The following is an 8,055-nucleotide window of genomic DNA, read 5'->3' as shown; positions in this document are numbered from 1 at the left end:
ATTCCTGATGGTTTACCTCCAGTAAGAAGTATAATTCATTGTATGGATCTAATTCCTGGAGCTAATTTGCCAAACAAAGCACCATATAGATTGACACATGTTTAGAATGAAGAACTTAATAGAAAAGTGCATGAGTTGTTGTAGAAAGGTTTGATCAAAGAAAGCTTGAGTCCATGTGTTGTACATGTTGTATTAGCACCTAAAAATAATGGAGAATGGAGAATGTGTACTAATTCTAAAGCCATTAACAAGATAACAGTGAAATATAGGTTTCCTATTCCATGGATGGATGACATAATGGATTGTTTGAGTGGAGCAAAGTATTTTATCAAGATTGATTTGAAGAGTGGTTATCATCAAATTAGAATTAGAGAAGGTGATGAATGGAAGATTGCTTTTAAGACAAAAGATGGTTTGTATGAATGGTTGATTATGCCTTTTGGTTTGACTAATGCACCTAGTACTTTCATGAGGTTGATGAATGAAATTCTAAAAGGATTTTTGGGTAAGTTTTTTATTGTTTATTTGGATGATATTCTAATATTTAGTAAGACTAAGGAAGAACATCTTGAGCATATTAGACAAGTATTACAGAGGTTGAAAGAGGAAAAGTTGTCAATTAATTTGAAAAAGTGTTCTTTTATGCAAGAGGAGATTGTGTATTTCTAATTTGTGATTTTAGCTGATGGATTGAAGATGGACCCTAAGAAGGTTAAAGCAATTTTGGTATGGCCTATACTTGATAATGTGGGTGAGGTAAGATCATTTCATGGTTTGGCTAGTTTTTAGAGAAAGTTTATAAAGAATTTCAATGTTGTTTGTAATGCTATTACTAAGACAATGAGGGGAGATAAAAAAGAATTCAACTGGACACATGGAGCTGATAAGAGTTTTGAGACTTTGAAACAAAAAGTTCTTGAATTACCTATATTGGCTTTGCCTAATTTCAATAAGGTATTTCAAGTTGAATGTGATGCAAGTAGTAATGCAATAGGAGCTATATTAAATCAAGAAGGTAAACCTATTGATTTCTTTAGTGAAAATTTGAATGATTCTAAAAGGAAGTATTATGTGTATAATCAAGAGTTTTATGCTATTGTTCAAGCATTGAAGAAGTGGAGACACTATTTGATTCCTAAGGAGTTTGTACTATATACTGATCATAAAGCTTTACAATACTTGGGAAGTTAACATAAATTGAATCAAAGACATATGAAGTAGGTTGAGTACTTGTAAAGTTTTAAATTTTTGATCAAGCATAAGAGTGGAGTTACTAATAGAGTTGTTGATGCATTGAGTAGAAGATGTTATTTGTTAACTAAAATGAAGGTTGAAGTTCTTGGTTTTGATGAAATGAAATAGCTGTATGATGTTGATTTTGATTTTTTTGAGGCATGGAGAGAGTGCAGAGCACCAAATCTAATAGATCATATAAGTAAGTATGATGAGTATTTCATTCAAGTAGATATGTTATTCAAAGGCATTTAGTTGCATATTCCTAGAAGTTCTATGAGGTTGAGTCTAATTAAGGAAAAGCATAGTGGTGGATTGGCTAGACATTTTGGCATTGATAAGACATTGAGTTTGCTAAAAGAGAAGTATTATTGGCCACAAATGTATAAGGATGTTTAGAAATTTGTAAATATTTGTAGATTTTTTCAAGTTGCAAAAGGAGTGAGTCAAAATACTAGTTTGTATATGCCTATCACTGTTCCTAAGAAACCTTGGAGTGACATCAGTATGGATTTTGTTCTTGAATTGCCTAAGATAGTGAAGAGGTATGACTCCATATTTGTTGTAGTGGATAGATTTTCTAAGATGGATCATTTCATACCCTGTAAGAAGACATCAGATGCTAAGCATGTTGTTGAACCTTTCTTTAAAGAGATTGTGAGATTGCATGGATTACCAAGAAGCATTATTTTTGACAAATATAGTAATTTTGTTGGTTATTTTTGGAAGACTTTGTGGAAGAACATGGGTACTAAATTGAAGTTTAGTTCTACATTCCATCCATAAACAGATGGATAGACAGAGGTTTTGAATAGAAGCTTGGGTAATTTGCTAAGATGTTTAGTTGGGAATAAGCCAAGTAATTGGGAGATGGTATTGGCACAAGTTGAATTTGCATATAATAAATATGTGAATAGGAGTACAAGGAAGACACCTTTTGAGATTGTTATTAGAATGCATCTTAGAGGTATATTAGATTTGAGAGATGTTGTTGGTGAAGAAAATAAAAGTGTTGTAGGGGAAGAATTTGCTAATTTTATGGAGTTTTGCATAAGCAAGTGAAGTTGAGGTAGGAACCAAGTAATCAAAAGTATAAGAAGAATGCTAATTATTCTAGAAGACACCATGATTTTCAAGTTGGTGATGAGGTGATGGTTCATCTAAAGAAAGGAAGATTCCCAGTTGGAACATATAGTAAGCTGAAGATGAAGAAATTTGGAACTTGTAAGATATTGAAAAAGTTTGACAATGGTAATGCTTATGAAGTTGAGTTACCTAATGACATGGATATATCTCCTATATTCAATATTTCTAATTTGTATAAGTATCATGAGTCAGATGATGAAGTTATTGTATCAGATAATTATCCTAAGAAGTAGATTGAAGAAGTTGAACAAATATTGGATCAGAGAGTTGGCAAGAGCACAAGAGGAAAAGATTATTATGAATATTTGGTGAAGTGAAAGAATAGACCTATTGAAGATGCTTTATGGAATTCTCAATTTGAGTTGGATTTAGCTCAGGTTGTGACATCTCAATGATTCAGGACAATCATTTCTTTCAACCCTGATTGTCTAATGCAAGAACATCTTGGGTTGCATTGTTATCCTGCTCATTTTTATTCATTCTACAAGTTGGTGCCTAGCAAATCCTTCATGTGCCTAGAAAATACTTCATGTACCTAGCAATTCCTTCATGTGCCTAGCAATTCCTTCATGTGTCGAGTTACTATAGCAATTCTTTCATGTGCCTAACAATTCCTTCATGTGCTAAGTTACTATAGCAATTCCTTCATGTGCTAAGTTACTATAGAAATTCCTTCATGTGCCAAGTTACCTAGTGTATGCCTTGTGACTCTTCATGTGCTAAGTTACCCAGTGTATGCTGAGTGTCAGCATCATTTGGACATGATTTCTATGAGCTGACTTGTGGGATTTATTTCAATCATAAAATCTTTTCTTGGGATTTTTCCAAACTGTTGTTGGGTCAGCCTTCCTCTTATGTAATGTTCTAGAATGATTTGTAAGCCATTTTGGCAAGTATATATAGAGTTTTTAGGCTTAAAGTTAGGAAATTTTTTGGAAGAGGACTGGAGAGCAGAACTGAAAGTGCAAATTTCCAGTTGGATCTTTGAATGTGAATGCATTTGTAATTGGTCATAACCTAAAAGGCCTTATAGCTGGGCATGTATGAAGATTTTTTGATGAATCAATAAAATTATTTCACTCTTCTTCCTCCTTTGGTTTTTGTTTCTTGTGTTTTCTTCCATTTTGTTAACTCTTGCAGGGTGGTTTGGATAGCAGGGTGAGCCTTTGGCCTTAGTTATTCATCCTTTTCTTGTGTCACAGTATGGCTTGATCTAATAAAAAATTGCAACTCACTTGAAAATTATAGATCTCTATTTAAGTCCTCCATTATACTTGGCATTCATAGACTTCAGCTCTAATAGCTTGTTCACCCTTCAAGAATTCATACTCTTAAGCCTTCTTGCTTCGCATGCCAACTATAGTCATTTCTGTTCAGCCACTGAATGAAGCAATACCCTAAACTCCTTGTCTTCATTTGGTTCTCACACATGACAACCTTTACTTTTGACCAACTATCTCTATAAATATAGAACTTAGATATTTTATCACTTAACCACAACTGTCCATCTTAGGGTTAGGTTAGATTAAGTAGGAGACAATTAATCTACCCACTTTTCCATTTGGTTCCAATTGAAACTTTTTCTACAATCTTCCTTAAATTTGCCTCAAAATGATTTACCTTGAATTTTGTGCCACCAGCTCATCATAGTTATCTTCCACACATTTCACGAAAATAAAATAGTTAGCTCAGATTCATCAAATCTTTGATTTAACATATTTACTGGTACTCAACATCAATATGTTGTCACTCAAAATCTATAGTATTTAATCACTTGACCAATACTAGTTTACTTAGTGAACACTAAAGTTTACTAATGCTTAGCACCAACTAAACTTTACTTGGTATATACTATCAATCACTCAACTTGTACTTATTTTCATCTTTTCTCAATGCCTCTTGTTTCTCATTTGATTTCCACTAATTTTTGCTTATCTTTCACTAATTTCTTAGTAAGGCTTGGCAGACACTTTTATACTTGATCTTCTTCGAGTCTTAACTTGAGTAATTTTTCATTTTGGACTTTAAGTTGACAAACAATACACTATAGTATCAATGTCTTACTTGGGCTTAGTGCTTCTTTTACATACCAAATAACTCAACCTTTCTCTAGGTGCTATTATTATCTCTTCTTTTCAAATCTTCTTCATCAATCAACTAAATGATAGTATTTAGACCAAAAAGCAATTGTCTCACTAACAAGTAGCAGGTTTGACATCATTGACAAAATGATGATTGTTTCATTATAGGTTCTTCACTTCAAAACAATCTTATATCAACATAAGGTTATACACTTAGTCACTCTCTTCCTTAGTTTCCTTCTTCTATTGATCATGTTCTTCAGTCATTACCACACTTTTTGTTTATGTCTTCTTAATTCCCTCTACAAGAGGTCCTAAGATTGGTGTTTGTAATTTACCAATAGTATATTATCTACTTGTGCATTATGCTCATTTCTTTCACCCTCAGTGGTCTAGTTTACCTCAGTAGGCTCTTCACCTTTCCTTTCTTCAACTATCGATCCACTGTGTTCATTGGCATCTATGACTAAGGTCTTTTGTTGCATGCATTACAATTTTTTATTGAAGTCAACAGTAAAAATAGGTGTTTCAATTATTGATATAGTTACCTATTGCCATGTTCCTTTCTCTTCAATCTTTGTATATTATTTGATAGAACAATAATTAGATTAGATGCATCAATCAAATTTTATTTGATAGATTTTGGAGCTTGTTCTGACTTGGCAGACACTATCTTTTCTTGCTTAGTTGACACTAGAGTCACATTGGGCATAGTATTGCTAGGGGTTTCATCCTCAATGATAATTGTCTGTCTATTTTTCCTTCTCCTAACCCATTCTCTCCATAGTCTTAACTAATTGTTTGGTGTCATTATATAGATCTTTTATATTATACAGTTCAACCTTTTCATATTTCTTTTCCTCTTCTACTAGGGTTGGCATTAACCCAAATGCTTTCTTCTATACAAGTTTACTTTCTTGTACTACCTCCTCAATTTTATTCCTCAAAATTTTGTAAGCTCTAGTTTTTGGTACAATTTTTTTACAAAATCTCTTAAGGCTATAGACATATGAGTCTTAACTAAATTTGGCATTATTTGGGTTAAATTTATTTCCCTTATTTTTCTCTCAGTATAAAATGCCCATTTCCATTTAAATCCATCTTATTATACAATTCATCTAGTTGTTCTTTACCTAATTTTATAGGTGTGTACTTCAAATTTACCATCATGTCTAGAACTGCTTGTTCAACCTTTTTTTTATCTCCATTATCTAATGAATCATATTTCACACTCTTAAATCTAGTAAGGCTTATTGAAATTTGAATATTCTCACATACCTTTTCTATGTGCTGAGGAAGTTGCCTAGGTACAATCTAAAATTTACTCAGATCATCAAATTATGTTCTCTCCCCTTCATCATCCTCCTCATCATCATCATTCTTCACAATAATATTTCTCCTTTTTCTCTTCCTTTGACCTTTCTTGGTCTCTTTTTCTTCTAATTTTCTCTTCTTTGGAGACTTACCCTTTACTGGCTTGGCAGTCTTTGCTATTCCTTTCTTCAACTTAGTAGCTACAGGAGTTGTTTCATTTTAGCCTGGCCTTGTTACTCATATTTGAGGTATAGAGGAGGGTGGTGTAATCACTTTCTTCAAAATCTTCTTGACCTTTGGGTCAACAATTACAACCTTCTTTCCTTTAGGTTCCAGAGGCTTGGCAACCACTAGTTCCTTCCTTTTTGATTCATCATCTTCATCATCTTTTTCACTCTCATGATCTTCCCCTTTACCTCCTATAGTTTAAAGGGGTGCTTCTCTGAGTTTCCCCTTTAAGTATTCAATCATTTTATTTCTTTTCTTATCCATTTTTGGCACTTTTATCAGCATCATCATCTTAACCTTTGCAATTTCATATGCGCCAAATGGCTTGGCATTCTTATCAATTACTTCTGATAGTAATGTTTTCACTACTTCAAACACTTCATCAACATTTACTTCATATTACATCGGCCTCAATAGCTTGAGCATAGGTGTAGTTAGTATCCAACATGAAACACATGTGATCAAAATAATGATCAACAATTGACTTAGGGATCCTCGTCCTATTCTTCATTTTTACTTTAAACTCATCAACATATCCATCCAAAATTCTCTCCTAATTTCTCAACGTAACCATTTATCTTCTCAGTTACAAGCCTAGTCTTATCCCATACTACTTCACCAATAGCGGGAAATTAATTTTCTACATAAAGTAATATGCACAATATGAATGAGCCAAACTTACATGAAGTGCTCTTTGATTTTCCAATGGCTCCTAGATTCTTTGCTTGTTGGATCAACTACAACTCGGCCAAATCATAAGTATGATCCTTATTTACAATCTTGTAACCCAAATATATTATCACACAAGGCACACTATTCAGTCATCTTGACTGATAGAATTTGTGAGAAATCACTCTAACTACAAACTTGATAATAGGAGCATCAATTGCATCAGGTGACATACCACAACCATTTCATTTTTCCTTGGTGAGTTCTTCAATTACATTTCTAGCTTGGCATCTCATAGTCTTCGCTCTATCTAGCGTAGTGTATCTAGTGACTTGGTGGATGATCAATTTGGTAATATTAACTAGCCTATTTTATAGCCACAACTTCATGCCATGTACCCTACTCAAAACAATCTTGATCCACTCGACTTTAAAAACTTTAGGAAATGATAGGGCATGGGTAGCCCTTTCTTGGCAACTACTTTGTTTTCTTCCTTCTGAAATTCATTCTCACACATCTTGTCATAAGTGTTTCTCAGCTCAAAATCTCTAGATTTTCCAATCTTGTACATGTAGCAAGATTGCACATCATGTACCATGATAACTCATGGTGGAATAGATGATAATGCACTAGATGAATCTTGGTTAATTGTAAGTTTAGGGTATGCCCTACATTTCAAAAGGGGTCATGCATCATTACACATAATTTGGGTTTGGATTTCCTTCAATACCACCTTCTATCTAGATCTAGTTATAGAAAATTTCATTTCAAACTAGGGTTTTGAAACTTCAAATAAATTCACAAAGTAGAAAACTTAGTTCCAATGAACTTCACAACCTAACTTTTGTCAATGGCATGTACAAGATCTTTGTGACCTACACACAAATTGATCTAGAATTGCTTTTGAATCGCTCTATAAACTCTATATCATTGGGTGAATAAAGAAATGAACACAAAATCCATTATATACCCTCAAATGATTGAAATACCCTTGTATTTAATGCTATGTACTTATAGTGGGTAGATTCAAAATGCATTATAGTTTTCTTGGCATGCATAAGAAAACTCAACATCCATACTCCGTTCACTAGCTTGCTCATGACACCAATTTAGTTGCAACAATTCTCAATCATAGCTTAGTAATTATTGTGATTCGGCCACAACTGACATCTATTCTTATGTTTAGCATCAACTATGCTCCAACTTGATATATGTTAACTCCACTTGGCTCACACTTCAAATCTGTACTAATGCATCTCATCTCATGTTGATATAGACTTTTCTACATCAAATTTTAGGAACTACTATATGATAAATCATTTGAAATATTGTTCATCACATACCTTCTTGTATTACTTTGAAATAGTGTGATCACCTAATCCAT

Source organism: Cupressus sempervirens, chromosome 9 (assembly GCF_028749045.1).
Source record: "Cupressus sempervirens isolate cs-2001-9-10 chromosome 9, ASM2874904v1, whole genome shotgun sequence".
In the NCBI taxonomy this organism is placed as follows: Eukaryota; Viridiplantae; Streptophyta; class Pinopsida; order Cupressales; family Cupressaceae; genus Cupressus; species Cupressus sempervirens.
This window is presented reverse-complemented; position numbering follows the sequence as displayed.